The sequence below is a fragment of the Euprymna scolopes genome, chromosome 24 (assembly GCF_053919585.1).
Source record: "Euprymna scolopes isolate OS-2025 chromosome 24, ASM5391958v1, whole genome shotgun sequence".
NCBI classification, from domain to species: Eukaryota; Metazoa; Mollusca; class Cephalopoda; order Sepiida; family Sepiolidae; genus Euprymna; species Euprymna scolopes.
The window spans coordinates 92,991,022-93,015,854 of record NC_136505.1 but is presented as its reverse complement, the minus strand read 5'-3'; positions in this window follow the sequence as shown (position 1 = coordinate 93,015,854).

The following is a 24,833-nucleotide window of genomic DNA, read 5'->3' as shown; positions in this document are numbered from 1 at the left end:
CGATAAAGTCCAAAAAAGAGTTGTCAATCTAATCGGTCCCAACTTTATCAACTAAGTTCCAGCCCCTGTCTCATCACCGCAATGTTGCATCGCTTTGCCTGTTTTACAAATATTTTAATAGAATGTGTTCTGATGAACTTTCACTTGTACCCCCTCGACGTACATACCCCCGACAAACCCACTTAGCAATAAGATCTCACCCCTTCACTGCTATTGTCCCTAAATGCCAGAAAGTTGTCTATTATAATAGTTTCTTCTCTCGAACAGCTAGACGTTGGAATTCCCTTCCTGCTGCCTGCTTCCCTGGCTGTACTGATATGCAGAAGTTTAAATGTAACATGCACAAATATCTTGTTAATCTTTCCTAGACATGGCCCCAAATAGTAGCCCTTATGTCCAAGTGGCGATATGCTTTGTAAGGGGTGAACATGAGTAAAAAAAAAAAATGTTTGACCAATGTCCAAGTAACCTACATCTAAAATTTCAAGTGTATAAACCGAAAATTGGTGGAGGAGTTTGGTAGAGTCTGCAAAGGTTAACATTTTCAACTTTAACCGATTGCAAACCAAATTTTCGGCCCAAAACTTATTAAAAAGCTTGTTGCATTACTGAATACCCTTTTGCTTAAATTTCAAATGTTTAGACCCAAAATTGGCTTAATAGTTTGCTAGAGACCGCAAAGGTAAAATCTTTTGAACTTTGACCTCTTGGAAGTCAAATTTTCAGCAAAATCAAACGACTAAAAAACTTGCCCTATGCCTGAATACACTTCATGGTAAAGTTAAAATGTTTAGACCAAAAATTAACTGAGTAATTTAGAAGAGATCGCAAATGTCAATTTTTAAAAAAAAAGTGGGAGTAGGAAGGTAGGCTCGAACCCGTACCAGGAACGAGGAAAAAAACGGGAACATCGTGCCGTCTTTACTGTTAGGACCACCGCTAAATCGGAAGTAACGTAGATTTAAATTAAGGCTAGATAATTGAAAAGAGGGGAAAATTTTCGAATATATCGGCGACAAAAGCGACCCCTCCCTGTAGAAAAGTGCCCAGTTGCAGGTGAACAAATAAATGTTTTTAGCCAATTTTTCGATATTTGTCGTCTGAAAGGCCGAGCTTCAAAATGATACTGATCTTGTGATAATCAGTCGCCTCGGTCGAAAGTTTTAGGTATACATACATACATACATACATACATACATACATACATTTATATATTGGTAGCTCAAATTTTCGACCCAAACCGATTACAAAGCTTCCCCTATCTCTGAATACACTTTATGTAAAATTTCAAATGTTTAGACTAGAAATTGTTTGAGTAATTTGATAGAGACCGCAGATGTCATTTTTTTTACTTTGACCCCTATTATGACCCCTTAAAATTTATTGTTTTGGGCTCAAATCAAGTTATTAGGTTAGATCCATGTCCAAGGAACCTACATCTGAAATTTCAAGTGTTTATACTCAAAATTGGCGGAGGAGTTTGGTAGAGTTCTCAAAGGTCAAGTCGTTGCACTTTGACCCTTTAACAACAAAATTTATGGCCGAAAACGAATTACAAAGATTTTCCCAAATCACAAACAGACAAACAGACAGACAGACATACACTTCAACTGTTATAAATATACTAGCCTTTCAGTCCGGCGTTGCCCGGGTGTTTGGAGGTGTATGTTGAGCAAAAAAGCGGTCAATTTTTTTAACTTTGAACCCTATTATGACCCCTTAAAATTTATTGTTTTGGGCTCAAATCAAGTTATTAAGTTAGATCCATGTCCAAGGAACATATATCTAAAATTTCAACTGTTTAGACTCAAAGTTGGCGGAGGAGTTTGGTAGAGTTCTCAAAGGTAAAATCGTTGAACCTTGACCCCTCGACAGCCAAATGTCTGGCCGAAAACCAATCACAAAGATTTTCCCAAATCTCAGTACCATGTATATCAAATTTCGGGTCTGTAGACTTTAAATTGACAAAGTTATTGCGTAGGGAAATGTACACACACAGACACACAGACACAGACACACACACATACACACATACAGACACGTTCACTTTTATAGATATACTAGCATGGGTGCCCGGCGTTACCCGGGTATTTGGAGGTGTACGTTGATCAAAAACTAAAAAAGCGGTCAATTTTTTAAAACTTTGACTCCTTTTTAACCCCTTAACATTTATTGTTTTAGGCTTAAATCAAGTTATTAAATTAGATCCATGTCCAAGGAACATATATCTAAAATTTCAACTGTTTAGACCCAAAGTTGTTGGTGGAGGTTTGTAGAGTTCTCAAAGGTCAAATCGTTGAACTTTGACCCCTTAGTCGCCAAATTTCTGACCGAAAACCGATCACATCGATTTTCCCAAATCTCAATACACTATATATAAAATTTCGAGTCTGTAGACTTAATATTGACAGAATTATTGCGTAGGGAAATGTAGACACACAGACTGACAGATACACAGATAGACAGACAGAAAGATACACAGACACGTTCACTTTTATAGATAGATAGATAGATAGATAGATAGATAGATAGATAGATAGATAGATATTTCCAGCGTCTTAAAACGACATCATTTTTGCGCCAACCTAATATTTTGTTTTGCTATAATTTCACATTTGGTGAGTCTGTTCGATAAAATAATTCTAACAGACTGAAAATTTTAGTCCTTGTAATTAATGGGTATCCAAAGTATTTCAGTAAATTGACGGAGAATCCCGAACCAGTTCCGAAAATGGCCGGAGCAGTATAAGATTTGAAAGCTGGGCTACTAAGTAACAGTCAATGATTCGTTCTTAAACAATCAGTCCGACGGGAACTAGACCTTTTCCAGTGGCCTTTTATCTATCGGGCTGTGGTATTGGTTATATGTACTCCTAGGTGTTTCTTGCCTCTCCTCTTAGAAGTTTTATTGCGACCGGGAAATGTCAAAAGGACTGCGTAGGCAAATTTTAATAGGCCAGAGTGCTTCTCCTTCTGTAAATATAAAAGCGAAAATGTATGTATGTTTGTATGTCTGTTCGCTTTTTCTGTATGTCTACAAAAGGCTTTTTTCAGAGAATCGGTCGGTCGGTTCACAACTTTTTTATATTTTTTATATCACATGTAAATCGTAATATCTCAGAGTTAACAACGAAGCTCGCCTGTCTATTTAATTTGCTCGACTTCGGGAAGATAAATATTCAACATTTGTCGCTCGCCGCATGTGGGTTAGTCTTTTTCCTATAACATCTTGGGAAAATAAAAATAAAAAAAGCGTTCCCGCAGTAAATCAAATACCATCCCGCAGTCAAACTTGACCTCATTAAGTCATTAAAACGTGCACCTGCCAAATCCAAGTAATTAAATAAATTCAAACGTGCTTCCGTTAGCATCTCGTGGTGGCCCAATGGTTAAAACCGTCACACTTTTTTTTTCACACTTTAATTTACAACTTTGCCTCAACGGTTCGGGTTCGATCCTCATACTTACCTACCAAAACATTTTTTTTTTATTTTACCCCCCCCCCCCGGAGTTTTCACACACACCTCAAAACACCCGGGCAACGCCGGGTACCCCTCGTTAGTTAGTAATAAAACGTTTCTCGCTACAATCCGTATGTTGTCCGTTTCGAGGCGGTGTGGGGTGCATTTTACAAAAATTCTTGATTGTTTTTGGCCCATAACGTTGACAAGTGAAATAACTTTTTTTGTTAAACTGTTTTCTTTTCCAAATGTCAAGCCAGTTTTATAATTTCCTCTGTTAGTGTCTTAATCGCGACGGTATTCAACATGACAATAACCCTCCCTCTCGATTTAGTTGGGTATTTAAAAGATTATGACAAGAAAAAGAATAGATTTCTATTTTTATTTTTGTTATGTTTGACATATTAAACGAGCCCTCAATTTGTTTGCGGGTTCATATAGGGGTATCGGTCAAGGTCACCTTAATCAACGTCATTAGGGGCTGTTTAATATTGTCTGTATTCTTAAGCCTTGACGACGTTTGCAAAGCTTCCTTCGAGACTGATACGTGGGTAGGTGGGTGATTTACATGTAGTTTGTGTGTGCGCGCGCATGCGTGTGTGTGTGTGTGTGTGTGTGTGGATTATGCAAATGAGCCAAGTGCAGTGACATACATACGGCGTAGGTACGCCGGTAGGTTGGCAGCGGGGAGCAGTCGACAGATGGGCGGGGGATCCGCCACCGTCGGAGACATTGAACGCCGACTTGAGTCACCCTGAAGAGATGTCAAGACCCCGTCATCAGTGACTTATGAAACTGTTCATTCGCTCGGGTCAGCCGGAACGACTGGATGCATAGACACTTGCCGAATTTCCGAAACTTCATCAACCAACACCCCTACACCAACACAACTAATTTACATCGAATTCTTCTTCTTCTTTTTCTTCTTCTTCTTCTTCTTCTTCTTCTTCTTTTCTTTCTTCATCCTCTCTTTCGTTATTTCTTTCTCCTCACTTACATTTTTATACTATATATTTTGTGTGGCATGTTTCATTTCTTTTTATTCTTTTCTCTGCCCCCCCCCCCTCCCGCTTCCATGGTTTCTTCTTCCTCGACTATTTTTCTTCTTTTATGCTTTCTTTCTTTACTTTTCTTTTTTGTCTTTCCTCTTTTTCCTCGCTTTCGTTTTTCCTTTTTCTTTTCTCCTTTCTTTTGTACTTTTCTTCTCCCTTTCCTTTCTTCGTCTTCTTCTTCTTCTTCTTCTTCTTCTTCTTCTTCTTCTTCTTCTTCTTTTCCTGTTATTTCTTTCTTAAAGTTTCCTTATTCATGCCATGGCTTTTTAATTTATTGTTTTTCCCCTTTTTTTCTAACTTTCTCTTATCTTTTATAGTTTCTTTCTTAGTTTATTTTTTCTTTTTCTTTTTTCTTTCTTCACTTTCTTTTGTCTGTTCTTCTCTTTCTTTTCTCTTATTTTCTTTTTGTACGTTCTCCTTTTTCGTCTCCTCTTTGTTCTTGTTCTTTTTCTCTTTTTCTTTGTTCATTTTTATCTCTTTTTCAACTTTTTTCTCTTTCTTCTTCTTCTTCTTCTTCTTCTTCTTCTTCTTCTTCTTCTTCTTCTGCTTCTCTTTGTTTTTTGTGTTTTTCTATTTCTTCTCGTTTTTCTATCCCTCCTTTTTCTTCTCCTCTTCATTCTTCTTCTTCTTCTTCTTCTTCTTCTTCTTCTTCTTCTTCTTCTTCTTTCAGGACCGGCTTTTCACGTTTTCTTTCTTCCTTTCTTCCCTCTTCTCCCCCCTTTCTCTCTCTTTCAACCTTTATCTATGATCACTAATTTCTACTATTCACGCGCACTTATAATTCTCCTCTTCGTTTCTCGCCCCTCTTTTTCCTCTTTCAAAACACATTCACCCTTTCTTTCTCGCCCTTCTTTTCTTCTTTCCCCCATTTCTTTCTTTGTAACAAGAAGCCATTCTTCCAAACGCCCGACCCCTAATAACTCATTAACAACACAGGTGAAACGGGGACAGGAAGAGGAGAAAGTGGGGTGAGTCCTTCGTAGTCGTCCATCGTCTCTGACTCTCGGGCAGGTCAACCTATAACAGAATCCGTTATGTATGAATAGACAGAACACTAGACCAAGAGAGGACGGGGGGAAGGTCATCAAAGGCGTGGTAGGGGTTGGCAGGCAGATGGGGGTTAGAAATATCTTGAAGACTCGATCTGTGCAATTTTTTATTTAAGAATACGAAGGATATTTACTGTGTCATCCAACCAATCAGACTAAACAAACAGTGCACCCACCCAGCGCCAAAATGCCCCCAATGACCCTTCTTATATAGCTCCCCTCCACTGATACAGATTTAGAATAAAGAGGATTAAGAAAACTCGACGGTGTGTGTTCCGGTCCGAAATTAGGTTTATTACGGATAATTTGTTGGGACAATATTTAACGGTATTAACGGCAGATATAAATGCATATTTCACTGGTAATGACCGGCGGCAAGATGGGTTGAATTTGGGAAATAGCAGATTGTTAAGTATGTTGTTCGTTCAAAAAAAAAAAAAAAAAAAAAAGCGGGAAAGAAAAGTGACAAAAGAAAACGAAAATTAGGAAGAGAAGAGAAAGAAAGAAAAAAAGAAAATGAAAGATTTTGTAGGAGTAGGGGCAAGATAAAAAGTAAAATCACGAATAAATAAACAAATAACGAAACATAAAATAACAAAGGAAAATGAACATTAATAACAATAGAAGAAGAAAAGAAAGAGGAAAGGGAAGAAGAATAAGAAGAAAAAGAAGAAGAAAAAAGAAGACAAAAAGAAGAAAAAAGGAAGAGGAAAGGGAAAAGTAGAACATTATACTGATGGTACTACTACTGTTCCTTTTTACTTGAACGTCATGACTTATCAAGGCCCGAAGGTAACTCGAGGATAAGGAGTTAATAAATGTAAGGTGCTAGTGTAGTAATTGTCAATAGTGTAAATTGTGTAGAATTTCATTATTTATGGGGACAGGTCAACAAAAATTTGTTTACATTGGATTTGAAGGCTACCATGTTGTATTCAACTAAGAAGTTGGCCAGCGGAACAGTGTTCCACAAGCGGGCAGTTCTGGGAAAAAAGCTCTCTTCATGGAATCTGCCTTTAGATTAAGGCACAGTTAGAGAGTGGGAGAAATCGTATATAGTGGTTGTAGTTAGTCGAGTGATTTGTGTGAAAGTTTGGTAAGCGGGAACCATAGACTGGATTTCAGTGAAGCACTTTCCATGAAAATAGAGATAGAGCAACGTCTCTTCTGTGGGAAAGAGATCGCAGGGAAAAGAAAAGGACATCTCTACTAGGTTTCGAAGCCGGTTTTGAACTCTATCAAGGCTGAATAGTGTACGTCGAACAGCTTCTGCCCAGATGTGGCAACAATACTCCACTTTATGGCGTACCTGGCTCTCATATATATATATATATATATATATATATATATATATATATATATATATATATAGAGAGAGAGAGAGAGAGAGAGAGAGAGAGAGAGAGGAGTGCATCGGCAGTGAGATGCCTACTCCATAGAAACTGTAAATGCGGTTTCTGTTGGCAAAGCGACGCCACAGACGCATCTATAATTAACTATATTAAAACTAAAATAGATCACCGTCAGGAAACAGTAAATGTAGACACTGTGTCCGCAAAGGCGAAACAATAAATCACATAAGTGAATGCAGCAAATTAGCTCCAACAGATACAAGAACCGACACGAAAGAAAAACTGGCAAATTGTAAATTTTGCCGTCCCAACAAACACCTGTGTAAAGATAAAGGCGACGGAAAAACAAAGTAGATACATGAAATAAATAACGTAAACGAATATGAAACGTGAAGGAAGTTGATATGATACCAATAATCATAGGAGCACAAGGAACAGTAAAAGAAGAAAAAAACTAAAAAAAAAGAACACTAAAAAAATTGGAATCGAAGGGGAGAATAAGATTATACAACGGACTGCAATGATTAAAACAGCTGAAATTTCCAAGAAAATCCTCGAATGCGTAAATCGACATAATATGAATTAAAACTGTCAAAAATATAAACTACGCCTTACTCCAAATACAATGTGTTGGCTGATATAACACTAAATAGTCATGAAGAGGTAAGGATAATGGAAAGAACGATTAGGTGTAACAGACCGCACACGAGCGTGTAGTAAAATATTATCATCAGCAGCAGCAGCAATAGCAGCAGCCGCAGCAACCGCAGGATGAATAGCAAGCGATTGTATTAACAGCAGAAAGGTCGTTTGAACGCGTATACAAATTAGAAGGCATGTACGAGCTAGCGGGAAAAGAAAAAGGCAAACAAAAAAAATGTGGTCAGGTAGAAAAAAAATCGGGAGTGGAACGAGTAACGTGAAGGCGAGAATGGGCCGGCTGTGATCAGCGTGCGGTCGGAAGAAAGAGAAACGCGAGCTAGATTGGATGAACTTTTTAAGTGGTGTCGAGACGAGAGAGTAACGGGAACAAATGGTTTTGTTAAAAAAATTAAAAAATGCCTATCCCGATTTTATTTATTTACTTTTGTTTGTTTGTTTGTTACATAGGTAGAGCAATAACCAGGCATGTAGTGTGAAAATACAAACAGTATTGTGACCTTGGAGAGCATATTCTGACTCGAAACCCAAAGAAGATTAATGATCGTTCTTAGTGAGGAATCAATGATAATTGGCAGTTGCCATAACGCAAAGTAATTTGCAATACTTACTGAAAGAGATAGAAAGTGCTGGAAAACTGGGGAGACTTGTTGTCACTCACAATTTATACTATTTATTACTATAGAGCCAAATGTTCAATTGAAGTACGGCACAATCATGGTTCTCGACAGACCACCGAAGTTAAGCAACGTTGAGCCTTGCCAGCACCAGATGGGTGACCATTTGGGAAGGCTATGCGCTGTATGTACCTTCTGGGAAGATTGGACGTGGGGCCAGGACCCTTGAACTTCTCGCTATAAAAGCATCTACAACGTTGTGGATGGCCTATGCCTCTACGGTGACATAGTTGATAGTATCTAATATATGGTGATGATTTCAAAAGTTATAAAAAATATAACTTTGTGCCCTCAGCTAGAATCGAAACCAAAACATATAACAACGAAGCCTTAGTAGTTATTTAGTGTCCCATTTAAATCCATGTTGTTAGACAAAGCTAAGTTTGACTTACAAATAGAAATTTCACTTTTTACATTATCTAACTCATCTCATGTTGAATGCAGAATATCGCTACAGTTGTTGATGGGCAAAAATCTGAAGCTCACAGCATTAATGCTGGAGTCCCTCAGTAATCACATCTGGGCCCAAATCTCTTTCTGATCTACATCAATGATCTCCCAAATCACATTCTAAAATGACTTTTAGACAATTATGCTGACGACCCTACGATCTATAGCAACACTTCAAAGGCTGTAAACGACCAAGTTCTTTCTGATTCTCTCTCCTTTGATCTTGAGCAGGTGGTGCAATGGGGAAAGAGGTGGCTGGTTAATTTTAATGCATCTAAGATAAAACTTCTATCTTTCCATCGTCAACGCTCTGGTCCCTGTCTGGCATCAGCTGAAATGAATGTGGAGGCTCCATGTTTTGACAAACTTCTGGGTTTTACCTTTACTCCTGATCTGAGATGGAACACGTGCATCCAATCCGTTGCCAGGGCTGCTGGGAAAATGGTGGGATCGTTCTATCGTTCCATTAGATATCTCACTGCTGATGCAATTCTCTGCATGTATAAGAGTCAAGTGCGTCCAAGGATGGAGTACTGTTGCCACATCTGGGGAGGAGCTGCTAGAAGCAGCTTATCCTGCCTTGAAAAAGTTCAAAATAGATTTCATGCCCTTTGTTCTTCACTGGAATCTCTTTCCCACAGAAGAGACGTCGCGAGCCTGTCCCCGCTTTATCGTTATTTTAATGGCAAGTACTCTTGTGAACTCCAATCTATGGTGCCCCCCCTGGCCTAACTATCACGAAAAACACTCGTCTATCTGAAACCACTATCAATAATTTCCCCCACTCTTTATCTGTGCCTAAACCTAAACGTAGATTCCACAAACAAAGCTTCTTTCTTACAATTGCACGCCTGTGGAACTCTGTTCCGTTTTCCTGCTTTCCAACTGATTGCAATATGGTTGTCTTCAAGTTCAACATAAACAAATTCTTGATGCTATATCCTTAAGTAATTCAATTTATCAAATTTCCACTACTATCGATGACTGACATGTTCCCCTTTAACATTGTACACTCATTAACCATTATCCTCGAGTGGCCCTGGGGCTTTGATAAGTGGTGACCCCTTTGGAAAAAAAATCCCACAACTTGAAAGTAATGTTGGCCATCATGACATCATTCTGACATCCTAGAAGCTGCATCGCCACCATCAAAACTTTCTTAGTCAGAATGAGGCATGAGGTTCAGTTAGGCACTTGGAAAACATTCTCCAAGACATTATCTCTTCCATCGGAAGGCGGGTTTTGTTTCATTGCCTTGTTACGAAGATTGTTCCAAACTGCCATTTTAAAACCTAAAAAAGTTGAAGAGCTACGACGATGGGAGTGGTACCTTTAAAACGAGCGGCCTTTCATGATTCAGAATTTAATTTTCTACGTTGTCATCAGCATTCTCAATGCACTTTTGCCAGTGATGAACAATGGCTATACATAGGCGTTCGGAGCTCGCTTTGCCATACGAGGGGAGGGGAGGTCGTTTTAAAAGTAGATCCTCCTATTTTATTAAAAATGTTTAACACTTACGAAAACGGGAGTGGTGTCATTAAAAGCAAGTGACCTATTGTGCTGCAGAAATAATGTTTTTACATGGTGAGGCCTCCGCTCAGTCTCGAAAGACAAAGGATACGCCCTGTAGGAGCAGCTGCACGTGTAACCGTGTGGCAAGAGTTGCGCAATCACCAACCACGCCTCTCCTGAATCAGCACTGCTTGAGTCCAGTGGCAAGGAGAAATCCAGGACGACTGGAAACAATGCCGAGATAAGCGGAGAGTACATAAAACACCTGGAAGTCCCAAATGGTCACCCATCTGGTACTGGTCAGGCTCATTGTTGCGTGGCTTCGGTGATCTGACGGGAACCGGTGTGTCAAATGCGATCATCCAGTAACCATTTCTACATAGTCACCACCATTCTCAATCCATTTTGCCAGAAATTCAATCACGTATCACTACATGACAAAGAGTGCTTTTTTAGAGTCTAACACCATCAATATCTGCAACAGAGAGATAAAGTTTTCGCGTCATAAATACATGAATTCAGTCATCATAAAAATAATAACTTTCAGGTCATAAATGCATAAGTTTAGTCACCATAACAATGCAATTTGCAATCCTCTTTGATCCATTCGGGCGGAATAAAAATAGGAGGCATTACTTTTGGAACGCCCCTCGTATATTATTCTGTTATTATTATACAAGTGTATCGTCGTTTTGAACCCATGTTCTTTTCTTCGGTTGATAAACCAACTCCGACGCCGATGTTTATAAAAAAAAAGTACCTTCAGAAGTTGGTTGGTTGGTTGTTTTTGTTTTACGGCATATGTGACTACGGCTACTCGTCTATCTATCTGTCTCTCATACTTGTGTATACAAGTAACTTTTCAGGTTATTTAATGCCGAATCCGGTGATTTTGAAGAAATTTTTTTAATAGAATATATTTGTTTTTTGCAAGTCAGTTTCTATTTAACCCATAGTTGGGACCCTAACAGGTACTACTACTCCGGGTCAGAGTGGACCTGGGAGCAATGGCAATTAAAGGGTGGCTCCACACTCTCCAGGACCCGCAAGCTGGGGCCTCACCATCGGATATAGTTTAAGGTCATTTCCAGGACCCCCATTTAGGGACTTTTACCCTCTGCAGGGGGGGGGGGCAGTTGGCGTATTCTAAAACCCCACCGACAGGGCCGACCTTCAGAAGTAGATCGGAATTGCTTACATCACGACTATGTCCCAACAAGTCCAAAGAGACATAGGCTTGGCTTCAGAAAGCGTGCAAAGACTTTGTACACTTCTATTACTTCAAATTTCTTGATACCTATTTCTAAAACGCACCAAAAAAGTTGATTAAAAACGATGAACAGTCATCTGAAACTATGAGAGACACAGTTACTTGTATACACAAGTATGAGAGACAGATAGATAGACGAGTAGCCGTAGTCACATTATACGCGCCTGCCCATCGTTGGGAACAGCACACCGTACAGAGTGGAACGATAAAGTTGTCGCTCTAAAGAAAACAACACTACAGTTATATTTTAAAACTTTTACTAGAAAATATTAATTTAGGTAAATGTGTGATTATGTAGTAGAGGTGACATCTATTTAATTTAGCCGCCGCCAGCCTTAATCATCGTCTCGATACGGGTCCGAAACTGGTAGCATGGCTTTTCCACAAGTGCCGACGGAAGCTCGGTGAATACTCGGCGGATGGTTGAAATCAGGCTGGCTTTGGTGTTGTGGGAGGTCTAGTTGGTGATGTTCTCGACGTATGACCAAATAAAGTAGTCCAACAGGTTCAGGTTGGGGGAGGAAGGAGCCAGTGAGAGAAGGGTATAAAGTCGTAACATTCTTTCTGAATCTAAGCCTAGATCTCTTTGAACGTGGGCCGGCGCCGAGTCCTGTTGCCACACCCAGGGTTTGTAAGCAGCCATCTAATTGTACCAGCAGATCAGCAAACTCTTCAGTACATTCAGATATTCTTTAGTGTTGACTTTCAAGCCGACTTCAAAGTTGTGAGGTGGCATGATGTGGTCCTCACTTGAACTACACCAAAGACCATAAACGTGGCCAGAAACTTTGTTTTCATTATCCTATGCACGTTTCTGTTATTTGTAGCAATCCAGCGATGCATTTCCAGGGTGCTGACAATAGACTTGTTGTCATAACTTATATCGGTAGAGAGCATAAGTTGTGCAGCGGCGCATCTCCGATCTCGCTCGTTGAACATTGTATCACTTTCTGACATAATAGAAGGCTCCTATTGCTCTTGTGATTTGTTCACAACTGGCCAAGTAGTAGGTGGTCTGCAACAAAAAAAGGGAACCGGTTTTCATCAAACGGAAATGGAATCATGTCGTGTTTTCTAGGGCGGCAATATTATCGTTCTATCCTGTACAGCTTACCTCCTTGAAATCACACCAGATAAGAGAGAGAATTTCCCCGGTTGGGAGTAACGTAGTTTCTCTGACCTGCACTCTGAGAACCCTTGGCATTTAAAAGTTTCACTCAGACTATTTTTACTCGAACACGGCCCTTGCTGTGTAACATCCTGGGTCGCTTCTATCGAGGAATACCGACGGATATTTGCGAGGATATATATATTTTTTATTTTCATAAGTGTTCCTTCAAGGTGCTAGGTTCCTCCAACACTGGCCCACCTACAAAACAAAGTAACACTGTGACACAAAACTCGGTACCGTTAAAAGCACATTAAGTACCACAATGAATAAAATTCTTTATATATACAAACCTACCCCTCCCTATTATTTTATAGGAGGGGTGGGAACAGGTGGATAAGGGGAGGCGATAATGTTTTCATCAGAAAATGCGGAAATTGCAAAGGTGGTAAATAATAGGTCTATTTCCGATCAGTTTTGTTTTTCATTTGGTTTTATTTTGTGGTTTTGTTTTAAACTCGTGATTTTGAAATCTAAGATGACCGAAAAATGTGAAAAGAAATTGGTTCAAGCACTTCCGCCGATCAAATTTCCTTGCCTTTTGATCTACGTCACGTGCTCATTTTCACACGTTTTTCGTTATTTATTTGTACTCAAACAGTTACCGAGTTCAACTTATTTAATTATTGAACTGACTAAACAGGTTACGGCCAATTCTGACACCAGCTAAGGTTTGTTCTCTGCGTTATTCTGACAACTCGTTGAAACGTTTTTCATCGGGAGAGATAATAGATAGACCTGTTCCGATCTAGAAAATGAATTCCCCCACGCATTACCTCATATTTATGGAGTGTAGATTAGTTTACTGCTGATCGCCTGATATGCTCATACACCGGGATACTAACAAGCGTTTTCTGAGCTATTTTGTATCAGGATGTCGCCTGTAGTGGGGGGGGGATTCCTGAAACAATCTTTCACTTGGTGCTTGTATCACTAAGTGAAACATTCTTATGAAATATTGAGATAACTTGCCTCACTATTGGGGTGAGAGGCTAATGCTCGCTTTCTCTCGTCCTTGTGCCATATAGTTTTGCAGTACGAACCAATACCAATGTATTAAAACCGTTTGCGATGCCTATATGTAGGACACGAGTTCGATTTCCGTTGCAGCCATATTTTCTAAATAAACTAGAGCCCCATCTTAAAGATAACCCAGTTTTTTTAACATTGAAATCGCTCCAGCAAATACGTGAAGCCACTTGATGTAAAGAGTTATTTGTTTTGTCTCCATTCTGCATTTTCGTTAAATTTTTGTAGTGATTCAAATTTATGAATTAAAGCAGTTATTTCTCTTGCATCATATCTCTCGATTGTTTGTTTTTGTTTTTTATTCTATAGCTAAAATTTTAATTGTAATTGGGGGGGGGATTTCTGCAAAAGAAAGCTGGATTACGAGATACCAAAACAACAGTGAATTAATTGCAACCACTAGCCAAACAACTCTACCGAGCTGGATCATAGGAAACAGGAAATAGATTAGTCAATCCTGAATGACGTATGCTCTAATAGCATTTTTTTAGAAATAACGGAGACTAGCAATATGACATCCGTGAACAAGCGTTGCAAATAAAAAGGAAATGTGAATATGCTGTATCTGTAGGTGCTCAATACACTAGATAGAGCAGGTATGTGTAATAATACAGTAATACAATTTCTCCGTTGTATGTGATTGATTGAGAAGGTATTCAACGTTGTTCGAGAATACACAAAAACAATTATGAGTTTCATTATATTATTGAGGGTATTGAGGAAAACATAAACAACTTGGTCAGGAAAGGCATTAAAACAGTGAGAAATATTGTTTTGTTTTAATATAAAAAACATTTTTCATTGTTTACGTATATTTGTTGCTGAAGCGGATTAAAAGATACATTGCTATGATTAGTGAAAAAACTAGTGTTGTTTATATATATATTCAGAATTGATCACACATGTATAGATAGACTAATCACAGAACCAGGAAGGTTAAGGTGACCCTGATGGTTAAGGGCGCGGGCTGACAATCTGGGTGTAATAAGTTCGAACCCAGTTCCTTCTCCACCGAAACACTTTCACTTAGGACCTTCAAGTGGTCCCCCTCATAAGTAACAAATATTGGTGCATATTTTGAACCGTTCGCCCGTCTTTGGCCGGAACATGCCAACAGTCGGATTATGCCGAGCATCGCCGATAAAAACCAACCGTTGTCGAGCGTCGCCGATAAAAATAACATTGGAGGGGTCAAATAATTTTAAGGAAATATTGTGAAAAAAAGAATCAAAGAAATTTTTTAGTTGTTTTTTTAAATATATTTTGCCATTATTTATGTTTAAGAGCATTTTTTGTCAAAGAAAACTAGAAAAAATTGTTTTTTACAAGTATTTTTGTAAAAAAAGTATTTTTGTAAAAAAAAGTATTTTTTGTTGTTTTGTTTTTAATTCTTTTTCACTGGAACTTTTAAAGATTCATTACGTTGATAATATGCATAATGTACATGCAACAACTGGTGTTTTTCCTCTTGCAATATTTATCCAAAAGTCGTCTGCTTGGCGCATGCGCGCCACCGCCTCGTTGTAATTCAGTGAGCCACCTTGTGATTAGTTGATCGGCGTGTTACGTCAGACAGCAGCTAAATCCGAGCTGTTGCTCAGCATATTCCTGCTGTTGACGTTATGTTCCGACCAAAGCCGAGCGAATGCTGAGATACGTCTGATTCACAATATGCACCAGTACACAAATATTCTTCTAGAAAAAATATCGAAGAAAACAAAATGATCAACAGCGCGACAAGATTTTTTACTTATGAAATCACTGCTTATGAAAGTTCAGTGAGCCTCTCGTAGATAAGATCAGTTGGACGATGATCGCAACCACTAGGAAATTAGCCAAAAAAATTCAACTTGAGTGGTCTCCAGGCCTTGGTGAGCGGTAACTATATAAAATAAAAAAAAATACTTAAGAGGAATTTATTATCCAATATTTAAAGAAGACGACCATGTTGTAGTCAGCCGGGGAGCAGCTTCGAGGTATTTTATTCCGCTGATAGTATATTCTATGGAAATAAATTTTGTTTTTTGAAAGATTATATATATATATATATATATATATATTTATTTATATATATATATATATATATATATATATATATATATATATATATATAATCTGTTTCAGTATGAACAGGTATGGTATAATAAATTATGGGGTTTATCTATTTTATTTTTACTTTCATCATATTTTGATTTGGTTCTAATACCCCCAAATTCGACGCTATCTCTTTACAACCCTTCCTTTTCATAACCTATCATGCTTTCATAAATCAGGGTCCATTTTCTGTAGGCTGTTTTTGAACCCAGTCAACGAAGGGTACTTTTGCTAGTATATATATATATATATATATATATATATATATATATATATATATATATATATATATATATATATACTGTGTTTAGCGGAGAAACATGAGATTATTAGTTTTAAGCGCCGTGAAAAAATCTTAAATATAAAAAGTAGAATCGGCTATAAGCTGCAAAAACTTTGGCAGCTACGCTTTAAGTAAGTTGTAAAAAGCAAATAGAGACCCTCATAATAGTATTTCACAATTCATAACCCCTCACTCCAAATATCTTTATTAATTAATAAATGAACTAAGGTAAGAGGTAATAGGATGCAGAGAAGTCCAGATACATCACAAATTATAGCTATACTTATTATAAACCGACTCACCTCTAATTAAAAACGTCGAACAATAAACTTAACTAAATTAAGGAAGAAGCCATCCTCTCGTTACCCCTTAACACAATCTCAATTTAATACTAAACTAAACTATCAAAACTCTAGGAACGAAGTATTCCATAAATATAGATAAATATATGCTATTGTGCACCTGTGCAGGTGTGTATGGTCTATCCCTAAATCAGTGGATATAAACTAATCAAATCTATATATATTTTAGTATTGGAGACAACCCCAAATGAAAGAATAACAACCATCGAAATTAAGTTTATATATAGATATAAAAACCTTAGCCATGATAATTACCTCAAACACCACAGTAAAGGGAAAAATATAACTACTGGTATACCACCTTTATTTAAATCATATAAATAAGCTTTATAACTGTTAATTTGACCATATGAACATATATCTTATAAATAAATAAAGAAAGAATTTCAAAACTAGAAACAAATAAACGGATAAAAAAGCGAGGATAGAATAAAAACAAATAAATTAAATTAAATGAATAAATAAATAAAATAAAGAAATAAAATAAAGAAATAAACAAACTTGTCAATAGGAAAATGAAGTCGCCACCAGAAAAGAAAGAACAACCACAAAAACCTAAGATGAGAAAATTAGTGACGATAAGAGTATAACTTCATGTCAAAGCAAAAACTAGAACCAATAAACAATCGCCAAGTTACAAGAATTCTAACACTTTCCCACTGCGACAGCTTAGACACGCGAAATCGTATCCCTCCTCACTCACCCCTATTCCCTACCTTCACCACACCTTACGCCAAAACCCATACTGTTTTGAATACTGTCAAGGCAAGATTGGTGCTTGGAGCAGCCCCTTCGCAGATGTCGCAACAATAATCAATCCTAGGACCTATTTGGTTCTTATGGAGGTATAGGATTGCTTCAGCTGTGAGATATCTAATGAAACAGAAGAATGCTCCAACCATTTGTCCACCAACCTTGGCTACGGATTTGATATATGTGCTCCATTTGAGATTATTAGTGAAAGTCAAACCAAGAAGTTTGTCTAAACATGGGCCGTCCTTACGGTGAGAGCCGTTTATTTCAATAGGGGCTTCATGCGGGTCAGAGCATTAATGATGGGAAAATAGGTTTGGTTTTAGATGCATTAAAATTAACAAGCCACCCTTTTCCCCATTGCACCACGTGCTCAAGATCAAAGGAGAGAGAACCAGAGAGATATTGGCCGTTTATCGGGGCCAGATGTTTTACTGGGATCAAGTTATTTGCATGTCGCATAGTGTGTTTTCAGACAGGGAAGGAAATACGAGGAGTAGGCGATCCGGACTGCAAAGTTCTCGGTAAACAGTATGGCTTTCTCTGATGCTGCTGATGATAGGATAATGGTTGTGATGATTGGGATAGAGGACACGCTTCGGGTCAAAATCCTGTTAGCTATTCGCCAAAACTCATGAGAACCAACTCGCTGCTCAGCTACTTTGGATTTGACAGACTGAGCATACAGCTCTCTTGCATTCTCTACCTTTTTACAGTGGTTGCTGACAATCGTAAAGACGGCTTTAGTCTCAATACATCTATGCCGCTGAAAGCAGTGGAAATAGTAGTTTCCGTGTGCAATGGCAGCGTCACATTCTGGAGAGAACCATGGCTGTCTATTGGGTTTTTGCTGAAATTTCTTGGAAGCGATCTATACCGATAATTAACCATTCAGTCAGGTCTTATACTATGAAGAACACGTTCATTTTAAACGTGGTGCGAAAAGAAATACCTGATATAAACGTACGGAAGCTATCCCAATCAGTCATAGAGTATCGATATACTATACGATGGAGAGGTACATCTGAGGATTTGTTACATTTTGTTGCTATGAAAATAACGATAGAGCAGAGACAGGCTATCAACGTCTCTTTTGTGGGATGGAGGTTGCCGGAAAGTGATTTTATTTTTTACAAAGGAGCCACCACTTATCAAGGCCGGGAGGCCACTCGGGGATAAGGGTTATTGGGTATACATTGGTCAATGGGATTATAGCGTAGTAATCATAAGCAGTGGGAATTTTGTAAATTGAATTACTTGGGGGGGGCTATTCATCAAGAATTTTTTTACATTGAACTTGAAAACAATGAGATTTTGGTCAGCTGGAAAGCAGGCAAACGGAAGAGAGTTCCACAGGTGTGCAATTCTAAGAAAGCTTTGTTCATGAGATCTACGTTTAGGTTTAGGCACACATAAAGAGTGTGGGAAATTATTGATGGCTAGACGAGTGGTTTTTGTAAAAGTTTGGCGAGGGGGCACCATAGATTGGAGCACAGACAAGTACTTGCCATGAAAATAACGATACAGCAGAAACAGGCTCGCAACGTCTCTTCTGTGGGAAAGAGGTTGCAGAGAAGAGAAAATGGCATCCTCCAACTTCGTAAACGGTTTTGAACTCTGTTAAGGCAGAATAGGGCTTCGGGGTTCTTTTGTTCAGATCAACGTCTATTATTCACAAAATGTCACTCATCTAAGTACCGATCAGGCTCAATGTTGCTTAACTAAGGTAATGTAACAAAAGCGTGCGTAGACATTAACAATTAAAGTAAGGTAAAAATGCCGTAACGACAGGCAAAACTAGTCTTAGTCACTAGCCATAAAACCAGTGTCAACATTTCTATCCCGTCGAACGCGTGTGTATTTAGGGGAGGTTAACTAATTACATGGGGGAATCGACGAAGCGTGGCGTCAATTTTAAGACGAGTGCCTGCGGGAGAGGGGTATTTTGGGTGAGGTGTGTTAGGAAATGATATCGGTGAGTGTGACAATGGGGAAGGTGATGGGAGCTCAGGCTGGTTTGGGTTGGTCTTTTTTTTTCTTGTTTTCATTTACGTTTTTTTTTTATTGTAACCATCCTGCTTAATCGGTAAAACCGACAAATGTCAGGTCATAATTTCTGAGCCAGAGAGGGGTGGGTGGGTGTTTGTGTGGGGGCGCAACCCCGCCTTCCTCAGTTAGGATAAAGCATAAAAAAGAATGTATCGAGAAAAGGAGAAGGTGGTTGGGCCTGGATATGTACGGGACGGCCGATGGGACTGGTTTGAGCGTGAGCTTAGATGGCGGGTTCCCTAAGAAAACGTGCGTACGTGTGTGTGTGTGTGTGTGTGTGTGTGTGTGTGTGTGTGTGTGTGTGTGTGTGTGTTTGGGGTGCGTGTTTTGGAGTGTCGGATCCGGCATTAGAACGGGGCCCCGCTTACAAGACTATCAAATTCCGGATCCAATGACCTTGCACCGAAACAGAATACAACTAATTTCCTCTTGTCAAACAAGTGTATTCAATGAAAAATTAAATAAGCAAGCAACAATGACCCACTGACGTTAGCACTACGTCACTACCCACATCACCCCCGCCCCCATCTTGGATGATAATTATAATACCGAGTGGCAATTAATCGTATTACATCGAGTTGATTTTGGAGAAGATTATAACTGATGTTAACAATTTATAAAGCTCTATTTTATTTAAAACTAGCAAGGTAACCGGAAGTTACCTGAGAGTAACAACTTATTTAAAAAATCGGGGTCAGCTTTACAATCCATTAGCGTGATTGCTACCTTGTTTTCGCTTCACAAAATGTGCTATGTAAAACACGCAGAACAATCCATCTATCTATCCAGCGCGGCCACAACCGAGATTGAACTCACTACACGATTTGTTTTTTGTTTACTTGTTTTATTCATTTTTTTTATACAGGAATCACCACATTATCAAGGCCAAGAGGCCACTCATGGATAAGGGTTAAAGAGTGTACAGTAGAGATTGGCCAATATAGTAATCATTAGTAATGAAAATTCGGTTAATTTGATAACTTATATGGAACGGCTCATCAAGAACTTATTTACGTTAGACTTGAAGACAACCATATTGTAGTCAGCCGGAAAGCAGGAAAACTGAAGACAATTCCACAGGCGTGCAGTTCTAAGAAAGAAGCTTTGTTCATGGAATCTACGTTTAGGTTTAGGCACAGATAAAGATTGGGGGGAATTATTGATAGTGTTTTCAGCTAAACGAGTGTTTTTTGTGAAAGTTTGGTGAGGGGGGACCATAGGCTGAAGCTCAGTCGAACACTTTCCATGAAAATAACGATACATCAGAGACACACTCGCAACATCTCTTCTGTGAGATAGAGGTTGCAGGGAAGAGAAAAGGACATCTCCTACGAGGCTACGAAGTCTATTTTGAACTCTATCAAGGCAGGACAAGTCCTTTCTAGCAGCTCCTATCCAGATGTGGCAAAAGTATTCCATCCTTGGACGTACCGTTTCACTCAAAAAACGTACAATGCCACTTAGAAGTAGGGGCTACTATCGGGGACATAAGTTGCAGGGGCATTATGAAGGGACATGAGTAGCAAGATGTTTGTTCACGTTACACTTGAACTTCTGCATGTCAGTACAGTTGGGAAAGCAGAATCCCGGAAGGGAGTTCCAAAGTCTAGCAGTTCTGGGGAAGAAACTATTGGAGTAAAAGGCTTTCTTACACCTAGAGATTTCTACTGTGAAGGAGTGCAATTCAAATCTTGTCTGTAGCTGAATGCTGGATGCTTCACCAGGGTTATTGTGTGTATTTTTTATCGTGACGCCGTCACTAGATGGGGTGCCTGCCACGGCTTAAGAGAGTCCCATCTACCCCCGAGAGAAGAATAGACCGCGCCAGTTTCTTAATCTGGTATTTTACCTCGCGGTACATACAGCGACTCGCCTTCCCAAATGGTCACCCATCTGGTACTGACTCGGCTCAGCGTTTCTCAACGCGGAACAATGATTTTAAATATTAACTCACAACTTTTTATAAACAGGAAACAAAATCCTTCTCGTACATTTATAGACATTTTACTTATTTCGATAAAAAAATTATCTTTTAAGAATGGTTTTAAAAAAAGAGGAAAAGTCAATGTACCATGCAAAAAAAAAAGAAATGACTAAGTTCATCATTTGCTCCCTCGCCTCATTTAAACCCCAAAGTCTCCAAGGCCTTAACATATTTAAATTTGAGTTCAGCATTATGCAAAACTGCTAAATAGACATACACAGAAAATTTTGGACAAATATGGTAAAATAGTCCCAAAAATGGAGTTTTTTTTATTAACCCTAAAAGAGCCTGTGGGGCACAGTCAAGATTATCGCCAAGTATTGTGACAAACAAAATTATATAGAAATCAGTTACAACTTTTCAGAAAGTTTTATAAAAATCCAATGTATCTAGTTTTTTTTTTGTTTAATAAGAACAAAAGTGTCAATTTTAGCTATTTTAACCCGAAAGGTAACCCGGGGAGGGGAGCAACCGGAGTTTTCCTGGAAAATTTGTTCTGTTACTTTTTTTTTACTCATATCATGTTTAATGTTTGTGCAAAATTTAAAAAAACTCCAAGTCGTAGTTATTGAGAAAAGTGTCGACCGACAAACGGACAAACGGACAAGGGTGAATTTACAGGTCCACCCCCCTTTTGTCGGGGGACCAAAAACCCGTTTGAAATTAAAGGATAAACCATGATAAGCCTAAGAACGATATAGACAGAAAGAGAAAGATAGATAGACCGATAGGGAGTGGATGAGAGAGAGAGAGAGAGAGAGAGAGAGAGAAGCAGATACAGAGAGTGCGTGTTAGAGTGAATAAGCCAAAGGAAATACAGAGCGAGAGAGAGAGAGAGCGAACGAGAGAGAGCGAACGAGAGAGAGAGAGAGAGAGCGAGAGAAAGAGAGAGAAAGAGAGAGAGAGAGAGAGAGAGAAGCAGAGCAGATACAGAGAGTGCGTGTTAGAGTGAATAAGCCAAAGGAAATACAGGGCGAGAGAGAGAGAGAGAGAGAGAAAGAGAGAGAGAGCGAGAGCGAGAGAGAGAGGGAGAGAGAGAGAGAGAGAGAACGTGTGTTACCGTATGCATGTGTGTGTAACAGATGTGAACATGGTAAGAAGTGACCCTGTCATGATGACAGAGTCCCAACGGGATCCTTCTTTGGCAAAGACGTATTTGATGGCCGCAAGAGATAATAAGTCAGATCGGTACATTTGCCGCGTGAATCCGAGATGGCCAGCTTGAAAATTTATTCATTACTTGTGTCAATCGTTTTGTATAACAATTAGCGCTTATCGAATCACACTCGACTCGAGTGTCCGTCACGAAACTGGACATTCGATTATGGATCGCCTATTGCTAGCAAATCACGGTCAGCCCGCAATGATTCTTTCTACGGGGACTAAATCTCGCTTCCGCCCTCACCTCTCTAACATTTTACGCCTTACACATTGAAATATACCAAACCAATCCAGAACGCAACAACCGCAAATAAACATGACAAGAGTTTTATTCGGGCGTTTTCATCGTTGCTTATAAAGTGGTTAACGCCATGGACTGTACTACTTGGGTGTTCCAAGTTCGAACCCATTCTGTTCTTCAAAAATCACTTTTACTTAGGATGTGGGCAATCATTCACGTGGTCCCTCCTCTAAGTATCAGGTGTCATTTTTACCAAGAATACTTACTATGAAAATATCGGAGTAACCAATGCCATAATTAGAATTTTCGAATCCAAATGATAATGAACAAACTTAATAAAGCACCTGTCCATCGAACTAAAATACGTATATAGAGAGATATAGACAAACAGAGAGAGAGAGAGAGTGAGAGAGAGAGAGAGAAAGAGAAAGAGTTATGTGTTCATCAACGTTTCGTCTTTATTTCGAGATTCCTCTGGATGAAATAAAGACGAAACATTGATGAATACATAACTCTGTTTGTTCCTTTTTATTTCTCTATTTTGTTGGAATACTATTTCCATTATTGTCATGTATATATATATATATATATATATATATATATATATATATATATATATATATATATATATAACTTTTAAAAAGCATGCGTATGTATATCTAGAAACCTTTAGAAACGGCGAATATTAAACTAAAGAAAAATCTCAGAAAAATAACTTTATGATGAGGGCTAGGACAACAGCATATTCTTTTCATTGTTTTGACTCTCGAGTGTGTATCCGTTGATATCTTATATGCTTTTATATAGTGTGATGTGGTTCTCGGTTGATTAACTGTGTCTAGCTGTGTCGAGTATATACTCGAGAGATAAAACAATGAAAAGAATATGCTGTTGTTATAACCCTATTTATGATACAAATATGTGATGTATTCCAAAGTAGGTATCTGCCGATGCAATGCTCCATCGTTATATGAACCAGATACGCCCTAAGATCGATAACTGTTGTCATATCTGAACGGGGATTGCTCGGTGCGCCCTATCCTGCCTTGATAGAGTTTAAAACCGACTGCGACTCCTTGTGGGTAATACCCTTTTTTATTTCTTTACGGTCTCTTTCCGACAGAATAGACGTTGCTAGCCTTTCTTTACTCTATCTTTATTTAGATGGTAAGTGCTCGACTGAACTCAAGTCTATGGTACCCCCTTGCCAAACTTTCGCAAAAACCTTCGTATGTTGTATAGGGGGGTATATTGAAGAAGAATTATGCTTCATACCTTTCTGTCTGGAGATCCTTTCTCCTCTTGATGCTGGAATCTGTGATCAATGTCCATTTTACTAACACCAATAAATGATCGAGACATACCAGACTTTCTTGTGAACCAGAGGACAACGACTTTACTTTTTACTAGCAGTTCAGCCCGGCTTTTCTCGGGCCCTATGTAATGTTCATAACTTTATGTGCATATCTATCTATATATCTATAAAAGTGAACGTGTCTGTCTGTGTGTCTGTCTGTGTGTCTGTCTGTCTGTCTGTGTACATTTCCCTACGCAATAACTCTGTCAATTTTTAGTCTATAGACTCGAAATTTGAAATACCGGGTACTGAGATTTGGGAAAATCGATGTGACGGGTGTCAGCCAGAAATTTGGCTGTTAAGGGGTCAACTTTCAACGATTTGACCTTTAAGAACTCTACCAAACTCCTCCGACAATTTTGGGTCTAGACACTTGAAATTTTAGATATAGGTTCCTTGAACCTGGATCTAACTTAATAAAGTGATTTGAGCCCGAAACAATAAATTTTAAGGGGTAATAATAGGGGTCAAAATTTAAAAAATTAACCATTTTTTTTTTGTTTCTTTTGCTTTTTTTGCACAGCATACACCTCCAAACACCCGAGCAACGCCGGGCACCCCTGCTAGTATATCTATAAAAGTGAACGTGTCTGTCTGTCTGTCTGTGTGTCTGTCTGTCTGTGTACATTTCCCTACGCAATAACTCTGTCAATTTTTAGTCTATAGACTCGAAATTTGAAATACCGGGTACTGAGATTTGGGAAAATCGATGTGACGGGTGTCAGCCAGAAATTTGGCTGTTAAGGGGTCAACTTTCAACGATTTGACCTTTAAGAACTCTACCAAACTCCTCCGACAATTTTGGGTCAAGAAACTTGAAATTTTAGATATAGGTTCCTTGAACCTGGATCTAACTTAATAAAGTG